Below are 15,982 nucleotides of genomic sequence, written 5' to 3'. Positions count from 1 at the left end.
GGTACCCCACCCCCACCTACCCCTCTCCCCAGGTCCCCAGAGGTAAGCACTGCCATGCATTTCTTTATATTTAACTACAGCTAACTGTGCCCCCATAAATAATGCATATCATTGTTTTGCAAATTTTAAAATTTTCATAACCTGAGCACGTGGTGTGTTAATACAACGGCTTGTTTTTATGTCCATCTCCTCCACAGTACAGGGTCCTCTGCTTCCTGCAAATGGCACCCAGCCCAGACCCCGGCACACGGCTCATGCTTAATGCACGCGTGTAGGAAATGCAGGGCAAGCCCGACTGCTGTGGCTCAGTGGTTGATTATCGGCCTATGAACCAGGAGGTCAAGGTTCAGTTCCTGGTCAGGGCACATGACCAGGTTGCAGGCTCAATCCCCTGTGGGGGGCGTGCAGGAGGCAGCCGATCCATGATTCTCTCTCATCATTGATGTTTCTCTCTCTCTCTCTCTCTCCCCCCCTTCCTCTCTAAAATCAATAAAAATATATATATATTTTAAAAGAGGCAGACAGACAGACCTATTACCCAGGGCCTCACACACACCCAAGTGCATCCTCCCCACGCCTAAGTGATGCCCTTGAAATAACCTGGTTATTACTTAACAGAAGAGGGGTGAAAGGGGAAACCAAAAATATACAGGCACGCCATTCACACAGCTTTGCCAGGAGGGAGGTTCAGAGAAGCGAAGGGACTTGCTTAAGGCAAATGGCAGGGCTGGTTACACACCGCAGGGGCGAGGCCCGTGGGTTCCCGCAGCCCCTGGGAGCAGCTGACACCCACGCCCGCAGGTAATTAAAACCCCGGAGCTGCCTTTTCCCGCCCCGCTTAGCACCCGGTGGGCCGCCGGCAAGGATTTGCTGAGCTGAGCTGATCTCGCTGGGAGGTGGCGATGCGGAGGATTAAATGAGATGATGTGCGCGGTGGGGGACCTCTCCCACCAGCAGCTCATGTTCCGCCTCTGACCCTGGAAACGGCGAGGGGGAGGAGGGGACCCTGCCTGACTCAGCTGGGTCAGCCCGGACCCGCTGGGCCAGTAGCTGGAGGCTGGGTCCCTCCCTCCCTTCTTCCTCCAGAACCGCAGGACAGTCTGACTTACACGTCGCCTCCTCTAGGGGCGCTCAGGAGCGCACCGCCCAGACACCGGACAGGAGAACAGATGGGGACGGAATGGGGAAGAAGAAGGATTTTCTGGACATGCAAAAAACGCCTATCTGAGGTGCTAAAAATGTGTTCCTCTTTCACATCTAATCATAGGAACACATATATACACACAAATTATGAATCTTGGCAACTGAAATCGCTTAAAATATGGCAATTTCCATTTTCCGCCCAAAGCAGAAAATGAATTCATACCCTTATTCATCAAAGGTACGTTTGGCGCCCACGCACCCCGGCGCCTTTCAGGATTCTGTGCCTCTTGAACATGTGGCTGAGGACAGCTGAGCCCAAACCTCTCCGAACAGCAGGCAAAGGGGAGGAGTGAGCCGCGTGACTGCAAAGACCCCCGCAGAAAGCGACGTTTTATTTTTATTTTTAAATATATTTTTATGATTTCAGAGAGGAAGGGAGGGAGGGATGTTGGGAGGGAGGGAAGGGGGGAGAGGGAGAGAGAGAGAGAGAGAGAGAGAAACATCAATGATGAGAGAGAATCACTGAAGGGCTGCCTCCTGCACGCCCCACACTGGGAATTGAGCCCGCGCCCCGGGCATGTACCCTGACCGGGAATCAAACCGTGACCTCCTGGTTCATAGATCGATGCTCAACCTCTGAGCCACACGGGCCGGGCCTAAGCAACATTTTCAATACCATACAGGCTGTGTGGAGCCTGGTGCTCCCTTAATGGTCGGAGCTCAGCCACCCGCCCAGGTGCCCTGTCCGTTCCTCAGGGGTTTCTCAGAATCATCTGCATCCATTTCTTTCTGCCCCTTGTGGCCCAGCACAGGGCGCAGGCAGAGGGAGACTCTGCCTCTGCTCCACGGAGGTCAAGTGCACCCCTCTCTCTGGACGTGCAGAATGGGGGAGACCCGAGTGCTGTGGACATGAGGTTACCTGTCTCCCCTGGGAACACACAGGACAGCAGCTCACCACTGAACCGGAAGCTCCCCTCTGCTGGGACCCTGACCTAGACAACGCCACCCAAACAGAAAACTACTATGCTTGCCATGGCCACCAGTCCGTAGCTGTCACTCATCCTACCTTCCCCCAAAATAACGTCCAGAGGACTGGAAGAGAGTTGCCGGTATTGGGGTCCCTCTGGATGCCCTTCGCCCCACCAGCTGCTAACCAGGAAGGAGTGTTTGATTCTGGAAGAGGCACGTGACCTCTCGACCCCACGTGACCTCGTGTATGAAACGCTGACAATAATGTCTTCTCGTAGGCCCAGTGGGGTCTGATCCCCGACAGCTATTGTGTTTAAGAATTGCTAACAAAAAAATAAAAAATAAGAATTGCTCGCTCTCTCTCTCCTGTGGCCTTGGGGCCTCAGGAATGCCTGGGTGCTGTGTTGCTAAGTCTGGTCTGTTTTGTTGCAGAGCATTTACGAAGGGATCCGAATTCTGGTTTCTTCCTTTCCCTGGAAACAGTGGAGTTCTAGGTTTCTTAGAAGAGAAGGGAGCCGAGGAGAGAAGAAGGGACGGGAGTGAGTGACAGAACAGCATTATAGAAAACGTGTCAGAGAGAGAAAGGAAAAGAAAGCCGTCGGCGTCCGCGTCGCCCTGCCACCACCTCGACACCATTCTTGTGTGTATTTCCTTCCAAGCTTTTTCCTATAAATGACTGCTTTTCTCAGCTCCCTCCCAGCCTCCGCGGCCCTCACACCGAGTGACTGCAGTATAACTGATGCAAGAATTCAGTTACTGCCAGACACTTCGGTGGTTTCCAATTTCTTTTGTTATTGTCAAGATCTTTTTTAAAAATATATTTTTATTCATTTCAGAGAGGAAGGGAGAGGGAGAGGGAGAGAGAGAGAGAAACATCAATGATGAGAATCATTGATCGGCTGCCTCCCGCACACCCCACACTGGGAATCAAGCCCGTAACCTGGGCATGTGCCCTGACCGGGAATCAAACCGTGACCTCCTGGTTCATAGGTCAATGCTCAACCACTGAGCCACGCCAGCCAGGCATATGGTGAAGATCTTGGTGTAACCCTGTGTCAATTGTCTGTCGCTTCCTTAGGGAAGTTTCCCAGAAATGGGTTCTCTGGGCTCTTGGTGTGAATTGGGCGGCGGCTTTTAGAGGACCCCCGTGGCCACCGGCAAGAAGACGCAGGTGCCTGCGTGGGTGACACCTTTCACAGGCGCCCGCCCTGCCCCGCAGCGAGCACAGCAGCCCCTGCTGGGTTTTCTCTGGCGCCAGCTCTAAGGGAACATTCCCGACTCTGCACATCAGCACTTCCAAGTCTCCCTTCCTGGGTGGCAGCTCAGTAACGCGCAGGGGCCAGCTCCCTGCGGAGGACGATGCCCAGCCTCCTGTCGATCAGGAACAAAAGATCGGGTTTCCTTTCTCTCCGTGTTCAGTGTCCAAGGTCTTGGGACAAAGATGTTTATGTGGAGAGAAGCATTTTCCAACCACACTCCGGTCACGATCACGGGCAGGCGCCTGGGGGGCGGGGGACGGGGGACGCTCTGAAGGCCAGGCCTTGTTTATTCCGCATTTACTTCTGCGAGGGTCAGGTCAGAAGTATGCAAATGTCTTTCTACACTTCCCCTGCCTTTCACCAGTTTCACCACCGAAACTGAACCGTTGAGAAAGGGTGCTTAGGAAAGAGGCTGGTCCCCTGGAGGCAGGGCCTCAAGGCGGTGGGTCACCTCCAAAGGCTGGGTCCCCCCCGCAACCCCCCTGGGGGCCCAGGAGCCCCTTTCAGATCAACCCCAGAAAAGGGCCATCTCCCTGAGGCTCAAGGACAGGCATAAAGGTTCGAAATAAATCTAGAAGCTGCTGGGACCAGAGAGACTGCTTTTATTCAAAAACAGCGAGTCAGACCTCGCCAGGCCAAGGGCGGCTGCGCCCTTCCTGTCCGCTGGGTCTCCCAGGCTGGACAGCTGGGCCCCCCCAAAACCCCTTCCAAAGTCATCACACTCAAGAGGGGAGACCCCAGAAATCACTACAGCACACGTGTCGTATTTGTCACCCGCCCCTGGATGGGGCGGCTGCACGCTCTGAAGATGTCCCCGACGAGCCGCAGGTACAATGCAATGCCGTCGCCCGCTCCTGGTCCCTCGTACTTTCAACAAGTGGCCTAGGAGACCTTTCAAACTCCCGTGTGACTGGGCAACGCACACCACCGCTCTGGGCCTCCGCTGGCTGCCTGAACAGGTTCCCACCTCGGACGAGAACCAGCTCCCCAAGTGGGGTTCCTAGAAGGGGTGACAGTGTGTGGAGATGCTGACCACTCAGCACTCGGGGCGGGTGGCCCCCGGGTCAGCCCCCTCCAGCTGGGCGCCGCTTCCCCTTTCACCACTCATCCTCCAGCCCCCGCCCTCCAAACTCCCTCCCCCGCGAGGGCCACGGATGGAAGAGGCGGGAAGGATGGGACTGGGCGATCCTCAATGTCCCTTCCGTCCTAGACCCACTGCCCAGGGTCAGAAAGAGGTCGTACACGGGCAAAGGACGTCTGTACTGGTGGCTTCTCTCGCCGGGTCCCATGCACAGGTGCCACTGCGTCGGAATCACGTGCGAGCGCTCGCTAGCATGGCGGATTCCTGCCCCTCCCACCCTGAAAGCTGAGCAGGAATACTGGGAAGGGGGAACACGGGCACAGAATATTCTGGCAAGTTCAGACACTGCAAACGGGAGGAACGCTGCTGGCTGAGCTATCACTCCTGTATCGACCTTAATTTCTCAAGTCTATAGGAGCCCTTGTCCAAGCACTGGGATGTCCCTTTCAAAATCAGTCTCCCCAAAGCCTGAACCCACAGCACCCCCTCCCCGCCACATCTTTCCTTGTGAGGGTACAGAGTAACGCACAGGATGCTACACGTCCCAACACCAAATGCTTCGAGGTATATTCATAGCGTGAGTCAGCTTCACACTGAATTCACCAAAACACGCACCACTCAAATTAGCCCAAGTAAGCGACTTGCGAGAGTAACTTATAAAATCTGAACCTCCCTGGCTGACCAGTTTGCGAAGGTGGCTGGCAATGCTGGTGGCCCAGACGTCCCCCCCGAAAACCACCCCCCTTTTCCAGCTGCAGCCAGGGCACCCGCAGCTGGTCTTTGGTGGCCTATGTTCTCTGGCGATTTTCCAGCTCTAAGTTTTCTCAGCCTCCTCGTCTGTAAGACAGGGATAAGGTTACCTGCCTCACAGACGTGTTGTGAAGGCAAGAAATAAGATATGCAGTCCTGGCTGGTGTGGCTCAGTTGGTTGGTTGTCATCCCAGGCACCAAAGGGCTGCCAGTTGGACTGCAGGTCAGGGATTGCAGGCTCGACCCCAGGCAGGGGGCGCGCAGGAGGCAGCCAATCGATGTTTGGCTCTCACATTGATGTTCCTCTCTCTCTCTCTCTCTCTCCTTCTCCCTTCCTCTCTCTCCAAAAATCAATTTAAAAATCTTAAAAAAAATACAAAGTAAACATTGCTCATGCTCAATAAGAAAAACTTGTTATTTATATAGGGAAGACCAACAAAAGTACCCCAAATCACAAAACCCCACAACATGATGTTTATGGAGCTGTGTTATCAGGGAGGCTTTGGTCTGGGCTGAAAATGCCTGTGCAAAGGGTCGGAAATGCAGCCTCACTCCCAGTTCCTGCTCCTCCTGCATCCACTGGCTGCTCTGTCCTCTCTATCTCCCCGCTATCTCCAATCCTAGTCAGAGGGTGTCTCCAGTTCCTGAGTGATGAGGAAGGGCCGAGAGGGGCTGGGCTTGACTGAAACAAATCCAAGATCCTTCCTCCTCAGCCCTATAAGACTTGCGTTGGGTAGCAGTGGGACTCAGTAGTCATTCCCTACCTGGACCCATCACATCGTAGGTACTCATAGTAGGACCTTGCACATAGTAGGTACTCAATTACGGTTGCTGACAAGCAAGGTGGACCTGATTCCTCCACAATGAACTGAACTCTGCACAGCCAGGAAGGCATGTTCAGAAAAGACTGAAGAGACCACTGTGCGCTCACTCGCAGGACTCTTTGATCTGTAAGTGCCTCGCGGTCCCTGGGGCCCCAGGAGCTCAGGGCACTACCCAAAACCAGAGTTCAGAGCAGACATTTTAGGATGTTATTGCCCGAGTTTCACTTCCACACTGACTTCTGAATTCTACTTCAACTCTGGTTTTGAGCAAAGCTGGGGCCAGTGCACAGACCTGCCTGAGTCTTCAGGCTCCTCTCCTGAGTCCCAGGCCCTGGGGCTGCATGGACCCGGGGACTCCAATCACTGAGCCCCTAGTAGATCCCAGCCCTAAGCCAGGCACATGCAGACATTTTCTGAGTCAAGAGCCACAACAAGCCACAAAACAGGTACCTGGATGCCATTTGCAAAAGACTCCACAGTTAGGGAGTTGGGTATGAATGGAGACATACCTGGCCCCAAGGCCCATGGTTCTGCACCCCACCACAGTCCCCTTTCAGAGGAGAACCCCAGAGGGGCCAGCCCTGGGGTGCAGGTTTGCAGAAAGCCACACATTTTGACTTTATCTTAAAGAAATACCTGCCCTGCCACCATGTTCATACCCCATAGCTCTGCCAGAAGGATAGCCCTGGCCCAAAATTAGCACAGAACAACCAGTTCTTGCTCACCTGTGACTATGTCTTGGGGGAGGGGATATATTTTTGGAGAGTTTTTGCCAGGGGCTATGCCAGGAGCTTTCGTGCATATTATCTCACCTAGTCCTCCAAACATCCGAGAGGCAGGTGAGATCAGCCAGTGACAGTTCTGGCTCACCCAGCTGCCGGGATTTGCCGAGGTCACACAGCCATGGAGCGGCAGGGCCAGGGTCCCTCAGTGACTCAGTGCAACAGTATCTGCTGAATGAGCACTGGGTTGAAGTGGCCAGCCGGAGACTCGCTGAAGCAGATGAGTCAAGGATGGCACTTTCTTCCCCTTGCTGCCCTGCCTCTTCCCATCCTTAACTGCTGGGCAGGATTGCACCTCACTGTCCTCCCCCCTTCTTTTTTTTTTTTTTAATATATTTTTATTGATTCCAGAGGAAGGAAAAGGGAGAAATAGAAACATCAATGATGAGAGAGAATCGTTGATCAGCTTGCTTCCTGCATGCCCCCTACTGGGCATGTGCCCTTGACTGGAATGGAACCCAGGACCCTTCAGTCCACAGGCCGAAGATCTATCCACTGAGCAAACCGGCTAGGGCTGCCCTCCCCGTTCTTATCCGAGGGCGCTGGTGGGGAGGGGAGGCCCTTAGTCTCTGACATGGTGTGTCTCTTATCCCGTGTTGGGCCTCCTTTTCCTCCGTGGATTTAAGGGCTGAGGGTCCTGCCAAAGGAAGGGCAGGAGCAGAGGGATCTTTTGCGCTGGGGAAGGAAGTCCCGCCCCAGCATCCCCTTGGCCTCAGAGACTCATGGGCAGACACCATGGAGTCCTGTAAAAGCCTGGCTTGGAAGGCAGAAGACCTGGGTTCCAGTCCTGACTCTGCTTCTTGGGCAAGATGCTTCCCCCTCTGGGTCCCAGTTCTCTCATCGGTTAAATTAAAAATACTGGATGCCTGCCTGGCCACTGTGGCTCAGTGGTTGAGCGTCGACCTATGAATCAGGAGGTCACGGTTCAATTCCCGGTCAGGGCACATGCCCAGATTGCCTGCTTGATCCCCAGTGTGGGGCGTGCATAAGACAGCTGATCAATGGTTCTCTCTCATCACTGATGTTTCTCTCTCTCTCTCTCTCTCTTCCTCTCCCTTCCTCTCTGAAATCAATAAAAATCTATTTAAAAATAAAATAATGATACTGGATGACTACAGCCTGAAACTGTGGGCACGCAATGCCCACTCAGTCCTTCCAGACCACAATCACGTGGGAGGCCCCGTGGGCTCACGCTCCCCCCCTTCTTCCCCGCCTGCTCCGTCCCCACCTCCTGGGAGTGTCCTGCAGGGCTCAGCAAGCAGCACTGGCTGACCACGGAGGCGCTCCTCTCTACGCCCTCCGGGTTCTCCCCGTAGCCTGTCGAGGCCTTGATCTTCTCGTCATGCGTGTCTTGGACATGTCTGCCTCCTCCACTAGCTGAGCCATCAGCTGCCTCAGGAACCCCCGGTGTCATATTCAGTGTCCATCCGGGTCCCGAATGAAGGAGGGGAGTGGGGACCTCGCAGCTCCCCCTACTCCGAGTGTGGTCCACGCACCAGAGCGTGGGAAGAACGCAAACTCCATCACATGGAAAAGTGTTAGACGTGCAGGAACTCGGCCCACCCCAGGCCTGATTCAGGGTCTGCAAGGGGATCCCCAAGGTTTAGGGGATGGTACCCTCCAGTGTGGGAAGCACTGCTCCAAACTCCCTCCCAGCTCTGAGGTGTCCCTACCCAACATCCCGCACACTGAGTAACCACAAAGCCTCCCAGTGCCCTGGCCGGGTTGCTAAATGGTTAGCACATCATCCCATACACCAAAAGGTCGCAGGTTCGATTCCCAGTCAGAGCCGGTGCAGGAGGCAAGAGATTGATGTTTCTCTCTCACACTGATGTTTCTCTCTTCCTCTCTCTAAAAATTAATAGAAACATGTCCTTGGGTAAGAACTTAAAAAAAAAGCTCCCCACTTCTGGGCCATCGCAGGGCTCAGGAACCTTCTAGAAGCCTGACACTAACTCACAAGCAGGATCTGAAAGGTGCAGCCCAGGGTGATTCCTGGCCCGGGGGACCCACTGGCCCTCTGAGTCTCAACGGGGCCTAGACAGCTTTCAAAAATGTCGCTTTGCAACCAACATCAGTTTCCACCCTTGGTTCTGTGGGTTTGGCTGCCCCCACCTTCCCGCCCACCAGCCCCTATACACGAGGGGCTGCACAGCTGCCGACCCCCGACAGCAGAGACAAACAGCCCGCGCCCACCTGCCCCTCCTGGGCCTGTGTCTGCGTTCAGAATGGCTCCTCCCTCATTCTCCACCCTCGAGATCCCTTCCACGGGGAAAGAAAAGGAAGCCTTCCAAAACACAGTTTCGGCTTTTTAATAAACCCTGCCATTCCTCTAATGGTTTCAGATGATCTTAAATATTTATAAAAATCACTCTCAGCAACGCTTCATTAAACAAATGTCCTCGCCGACTTCGATATTTATGTGTTCATGGACGCGAGGCTCCTCCCCTGAGCAGATGGCAGCTAGGAAGTCTTTGAAAAGGGGGGGAAAGAAATCAATGGAGAGAGCGTAGACTCGGGGACGCCCCACTGCCTCCACCTGACAGCTCTGTACCGTGATCTCTCCGTCCCAGGAAGTGCTGCCCTGCGACCACCAGCCAGCAGTGGGGTTGGAAAAGCTTGGAGGCTTGAACTTGAATCTGGGACGAAGCTGACAGCCATGGGCTTGACTCCCAGAGGGGACCGGAGCCCTGCAGGTGGAGGGACAGCCTGGCCGGCGTGGCTCCGTGGTTGAGCATCGACCTATGAACCAGGAGATCCTTCCTGGTTTGATTCCCAGTCAGAGAATATGCCCCGGTTGCAGATTCAATCCCCAGTAGGGGGCCTGCAGGAGGCAGTTGAGCAAGGGTTCTCTCTCATCATTGATGTTTCCATCTCTCTCCCGCTCCCTTCCTCTCTGAAATCAATAAAAATATAAACATTTTAAAAAAGAATAAAAACATTTTTTAAAGGTGGAGGGTAGGACAATGGGACTGGGGTAGGGACCAGAAGAGCCCAGAGGGTAGGAAAAAAGTAACCAACACTTGCTGAACACCTACTACGTGCCATGTGCTGAACACCTACTATGTGCCATGCACTGGGCTGGGCGGATCTCCCTCCTACCTCTGGGTTGCTCTTCACTATACCCTTGCAGGTGCGGATTATTCGTCCTCATCTGAGAGGTGAGAGGCCCTGAGAGAGAGTATCTTGCCCAAGGTCACAGAGCAAGTAGCAGCAGAATCAAGATGCTGCCTCCAGCAGTAGAAGCAGATAGAGGAAAATAAAATGAACCTTAACCTCATGTGTCGTGGCTACAAAATCGTCTTTCTCCCAACCTGCTGAGCCAATCACCCCTTCCCTTTAAGACTGCCAGACTTGCCAAGCCAGCATGGCTCAGTGGTTGAGGACCTATGAACCAGGAGGTCATGGTTCGATTCCCAGTCAGGGCACATGCCCGGGTTGTGGGCAGGATCCCCAGTATGGGGCTTGCAGAAGGCAGCCAATCAATGATTTTTTTTCTCCCGTCATTGATGTTTCTATCTTCCTTCACCCTTCCTCTCCGAAATCAATAAAAAATATATTATTTAAAAAAAAAAAGACCGTCAGACTTTACTGCCAAAGTTCTTTCTTTTTCTTTTTTTCTTTTTATTTATTGACTTAGAGAGAGAAAGAGAGGAAGGGGGGAAGGGAACAGAGAAACATGGATTTGTTGCTGCACTTATTTATGCATTCATTGGTTGATTCCTGTATGTGCCCCAACCGGGGATCGAACCCGCTGAGCCCAGCCAGAGCCAACTGCCAAAATTCTACGGAAGCGACAGAAACTTTGTCCATATGAGAACCTGGGGGCGTCAGGCCTCAGCTGGAAGGAGTCGCTGTGAATGTGATGAGAAGATATGACGTGAGTGTCAGACACATGAAGAGCTGACTTTATGAAAGAGAGGAAAAGGGACCCTCTTCCCTCAGAAATGGATGAGGAACAGGATCGCGATGATTCCTTCTTCATCAGGCCGTTAGCACATGTCCCCAACAGGGAGCAAGAAAAAGAACAAAATTGCCCCCCAACCCTCCAACCCCCACTCTATTACTTCTCTGGAGAAGGTCCAGTTCAAGTTTACGGAGGGAGGGATGGTTCTGGCCTTGGCAATGCTTGGGCTCTAGTTGAGGAAACAGTGATAATTACTCTTTTTGTTGTTATTAATCCTCACCCGAGGACATTTTTCCATTGATCCTTAGAGAGAGTGGAAGGGAGAGGGAGGGATAGGAAAAGAAACATCAATGTGAAAGAGACACATCCATTGGTTGCCTCCCACAGAGGCCCAGGAAGGGGATGGTTGGGGTGGGGGTGAGGGGGTGCCTGGGATCAAGCCTGCAACTGAGGTAAGTGCTCCTGACTGGAATCGAACCCAGGACCCTCCAGTCTGCGGGCCAATGCTCTCTCCACCAGTCAAATAGGCTAGGGCGCAATAATGACTCTTGATGATAATAACAGTCATGATGACGATAACCATTCATGGGGGCCTGTGCTAAGGGCCTCACTCACTCTATTTCAGTAAGCAAACCACCCCACCATCCATCGTCCCGTCTCTTACTGGGAAACCAGTGAGAAGGCGGACGGGGTGAGGTGGGGAGTACTGCGCCTGTGTACAGGTGAGGGGAAAGGGCCATGAGGGGCTGGTGACCTGTTTAAGGCTTCCTGGCCAGCCTTACAATCTAAAGGGTAACAGTTTCAAATCTGACTTCTCTCCAACACCACGCTGCCTCCACGAGGTTTGAAGGAGGACGGTTTCCCTGAAGATGGCCGAGTCCCAGACGCGAAGCCACAGGCAATCAAGGAGACCAGGGAAATGCTGAAACTGAGGCCACGGCTCCTGGCTCCCGCATCCCCCAGGGGTCCTTCCTGTCACGGCCCTGGACCCTGAGGTAAGAGCTGGCAGAGACTGGGGTTGCACAAGGACGAAGCTAGACGCACTTGGGAGGAACCGCCAGAGAACAATGTCAAGGTCACCTACAGGCCAGTGCGCTGACCTTGGGGTGGAGACAGAATGTCCCTCCACTGAGAGCAGTGGGGAAACCATCCTTCTTTTGCTCGTTCTGCCAGAAACCATGTACATGTCCAGCCTGTGCCAGACAGCCTGCCAGGTGCCAGGGAAACACAGAGGCCATTCAGATGGCAGCAAAGTCCACAGGACTCTGCCCCCTACTGGCTGAGGGTCCTGGGCCAAACCCTGCACTCTCTCTGCACTCTCTAAGTCTCACCAAAGGAGAACAAGGCTATTACTCAGGTAACCATGGCCACACCACTTCTTTTTATATATATACTAGTGGCCCGGTGCACGAAATTCATGTGCATTAAAAGGGAAAAGACCCAGACCCAGCCGGCCCCACCCCCATTGGGCAAGACCCAGACCCAGCTGGCTCCCCCCCACTCCCCCCCTCCCCGTCAAGCCCCACCAGCGGGGGATGCAGCGTCATGTCCCCGCCCACCCGAGTGCACCTCGATGTGCACACAGCCTCCTGCTGATCTGTCGTTACAGCATGAGGGTGTCATGACCATTAGCATATTAGCTCTTTATTATATAGGATACATATTTTTTATTGATATCAGAGAGGAAGGGAGGAGAGAGAGATAAAAACATCAATGATGAGAGAGAATCATTGATCGGCTGCCTCCTGCACGTCCCACACGGGATGGAGCCCACAACCCGGGCATGTGCCCTGACTGGTAATCGAACCGTGACCTCCTGATTCACAGTCAATGCTCAGCCACTGAGCCACGCCGGCCGGGCACCACGCCACGGCTTAAAAACGAATCTGCACTTGCTCCAGCTGCAGCTGGCCGGGCAGAGGTGCCTGCCATTGCTGCTCACAACAAGTGGCACTCCCGCTCAGCTCCTGCCCTCAAGAGGTGACAAGCACGCAGCTGGGGACCCCAAAGGGGCACAGAAGCCTCTGGGAGCCGAGAAAGGACGGCTGTCAGAGAAAGTGAAGTTACTTGAAGATCTTCCAAAGTGAAGGCAGAAAGGCATACCGGGCCTTTATCTGAGGGCCATCCCAACAGCCGCTGTGCACGAAGGCACCCTAGCCTCCCGCGGCCCATATGCTCTGCCCCTCCCAAGGATCTAGAAAATGCAAATTACAATGTGCCTTTCCCCCCTTGGCTCCCCCCAGCCCCGCACACACAGGAAGAAAACCCAGGCCAGCTGACCACTTCTGCATGCCCCACCGAGGGAAAACCCACCTCGCCCAGCTTCCTCCACACTTACAGGAACCCTGGGCCTGGGAACGGAGCCCAGCTGTCAGCCCTGGCGGCCCGCCGCAGCCTCGGCCTGGGCCAGGCATCTGGCCCCCGCCATCAACACGATGCTTCCCTGTCATTTCCACCAAATGCCATCTCCCAAGGATGGGAGAGGCTGGACATCACTGCAAGCTCCTTTTCACAAGGAGTCTCTCTTTTCACCAGATAGTCCTCCGTGGGCAGGGAGGGGCCAGTCCACAGACTCCAGGTGGCAAACCTGGCTCTTCGGGGATTGTGGGATGCAGATGACAGAGCAAGGAAGCCAAAATATGTGGAACCACACCCACTCACCTCTCGAAATTCACATCCACTTATTCATTTCACAAATATCTGTGGGGAACCTCCCATGTGCCCCAGGCAGCCCTTCATGGCGGTGGGGAGGCAGAAGTGAACAGTGCCTGAGGAGGACAGTTTCCCTGACTGCGCCCCTCCTGGCCAGCAAGTCCATGCTCACTTTCTCTAGAGCCAACTCAAGGCAGCCCATTTTACAGACGGGGCGCCTGAGACTCAGAGAGGGCAAGCGACTTGCCCAAGGTCACACAGCTATTCAGTGGCAGAACCAGGAATTAAACCAGAGGGGCAAAGTCCACCTGACACTCCTCCCACCAGCACCTTCCACTCAGTCCCTCCCCTGCGCGGGCTCCATTTCTTGCAACAGGGTGGGGATCAAAGACTGCCCCCTAGGGCTCTCGCCAGGGAAGTCCTGGGTTCCTCTTTCCTCCCACCCCAACACAGGACACAGGTTCCAGACCCAGAGTGTGTGTTCAAGCCTCAGTCTAAGAGCCCTGTAGGCTTACAAGGGCAGCCACTGTAAGTTGACACTGAACTTCCATTTAAAAATAAAGATAATGAAAAGATAAAGGGCAAAGAGGAAGTGCTCCTTAAACAAGGCGGGTGTTCACCCCAGGAGGAAGTCCTGAGGCCAATGGAGATTCTGTTCACCCCTCTAGTTCCTCAATTCTGAGTGACTGGCCTTGCAAGCCCCCAATGGAAGTTCGCTAGGGGCCTGACCTGCGCCCGGGGTCAGACCCTGCGCCTTCACCTGGCTGGCAAGGGGGAGCAGGGGGGGCGGGGACAGCCACCCGGAGCCCCCTCCATCCCGGCGCGGAACTCCGCTGCGCGCTCCCCGCGGCTGGGTGGATCCGGCGGCCCCGGCGTGCGCCCCTCGCGTCCTCCGCCCCCGCCCAGCCCAGGAGCATCCTCCCGGTGCCCCCCGCGGGCCTCCCCCCTGCGGCGCCCCCCCACCCTAGCGGCGCCCGGCGCGGCCCGGCTCGCACCCCCACCGCTCCCCGCACCCCGCGCGCCCCGCACCCGCGCCCTCGCCGGTACCGATCGGCTCCAGGGCGCGGGGTGCGGGGCCGGGGCCGGGGCCGGGGCCACGTACCTGGTGCGGGCGGGCGGCGAGGGCGCGCGGGCGGCGCTGGGCGCAGGAGCCTCGGGACTCGGTGCCGCCGCCGTTTCCGGGTTGGCGGGTCGCACGTCACCGCCACAGGTTTGCGAGCGGCCCCGCCGCGGCGGCAGCAGCAGCAGCAGCGGCAGCGGCCCGGGCGGGTGCCAGGCGCGAAATCTCTATAAAAGGAAGCGACGCCGCGAGGAGGAAGAGGAAACGCTGTTTACCTTCGCGGAGCCCCGCCGCCGGCGCTCGCACAAAAGGAGGACGCCCGCCCAGGCGCCTCCCCCCGCGCCCGGTCCCCGCGCATCGGGCCCCGCGTCAGCGCGCCCGGGGACCGCCCCGCGCCGGCCCCCACCCCAAACCCGCCGGCGGACCGCGGGGCTCGGGGCGGCCCGGTGCCGATGGCTCGTGCGCCCCCGAGCACGGGCGCCGTGGCCCGGGGCTGGGGTGACCTTGGGCGAGTCACAGCCGGCGAGCCCGCGGCTGCGTGGGCTTCGCTAGGGGCCCGTCGCCCTCCTGGCGTGGAGGGGGACACCCCAGCTCTGGGAGGCGCAGACAGGGCCCACGGTCACAGCGTGCCGGGCGGGGCGCCAGCTCGAACCCGAGTCCCCTGACCTTCGGGCCAGCCTGTTCCGTGCCAGGTCCGCATCCCCCTCACCTGTAGGCTGGGAATGATGGTGATCCGTGTCCAGCCCGCCTCGCAGCGGGGTCAGTGAGAGTGTGTGCATCCAGAACATTCACTCAGCCCCCCACCCCCCCAGACATGTACAGAGGGCCTACCAAGTGCCGGCGGTTCTAGGCCCTGGGGACGAGGTGAGGGGGACAGCAGTAACAGTGGCGTTGCTTAGTGCTGGGAGGAAATAGAGCTGCACCGGGAGGGGGTCTGTGCTCTCGGAAGGGGCTCCCCCAGGACTTTTAGGCCAGAGATTCCCAGACAATAAGCTCCTCGCTATAATTACAGCTTCCGGTATAATGGGGACCCCATCTTTCCCGTGTCTGTACCAGCAAAGATTGCACTTTCCCCACCTAAGGGACCCGCCTAGGGGACGAGGACTTCCCTCTGCCTCCCTCCCCAGCACTCAAGCCCATAGATCACTCTTGAAATTCAACCAAAATTTCCCAGGAATATAGACAATGTTCTTCCAAACACCTTTCCACTGACCTCCATCCGGCAGGGCAAAGAGTTCCGGGAACGCTTTCATAATCTCCACCTTCCACACCGGCTCTCCTGCTGTGCCAGGGTCGTGCGTGGGTGGGACGTGCCAGGGAACACTGAGGGCCGGACTTTCCTGATTACAACTCATTGGGTTCTTTAACAAACATGGCCAAAGCCCTGTCTTGCCCAGGCCCAGGGCCAGGAGCTGGGCACTGAGATGACTTCTGAGGGGCGCCTGGTCCTGAGGGCAAATGGGTGCCAGGTGGCTGCATCTGTAGGAAAGCAGCACAGAGGACAGAGCGGTGAGGAACTTGGAAGGGAGGGAACTAAAGAGGGAGCAGGTGATGG

The 15,982-nt window shown here is 55.9% G+C and overlaps 1 protein-coding gene across 2 annotated transcripts in view; it reads right to left on the bottom strand.

Annotated features, from left to right (window-relative positions):
* CYRIB (CYFIP related Rac1 interactor B) overlaps window positions 1–14,603 on the bottom strand; it is a 110,292-nt gene extending 95,689 nt beyond the window's left edge. The window contains exon 1 of one of the 2 annotated variants that reach the window (XM_036337652.1): window positions 14,470–14,603. The gene's annotated coding sequence lies outside the window, so the exon portion shown is untranslated. The remainder of the gene's footprint in view (window positions 1–14,469) is intronic. The other variant, XM_036337649.1, reaches the window with a different exon arrangement.
* Window positions 14,604–15,982: the final 1,379 nt, after the last annotated feature.

Source organism: Myotis myotis, unplaced genomic scaffold, assembly GCF_014108235.1.
Source record: "Myotis myotis isolate mMyoMyo1 unplaced genomic scaffold, mMyoMyo1.p scaffold_m19_p_16, whole genome shotgun sequence".
Classification (NCBI taxonomy): domain Eukaryota; kingdom Metazoa; phylum Chordata; class Mammalia; order Chiroptera; family Vespertilionidae; genus Myotis; species Myotis myotis.
This window is presented reverse-complemented; position numbering and strand designations above follow the sequence as displayed.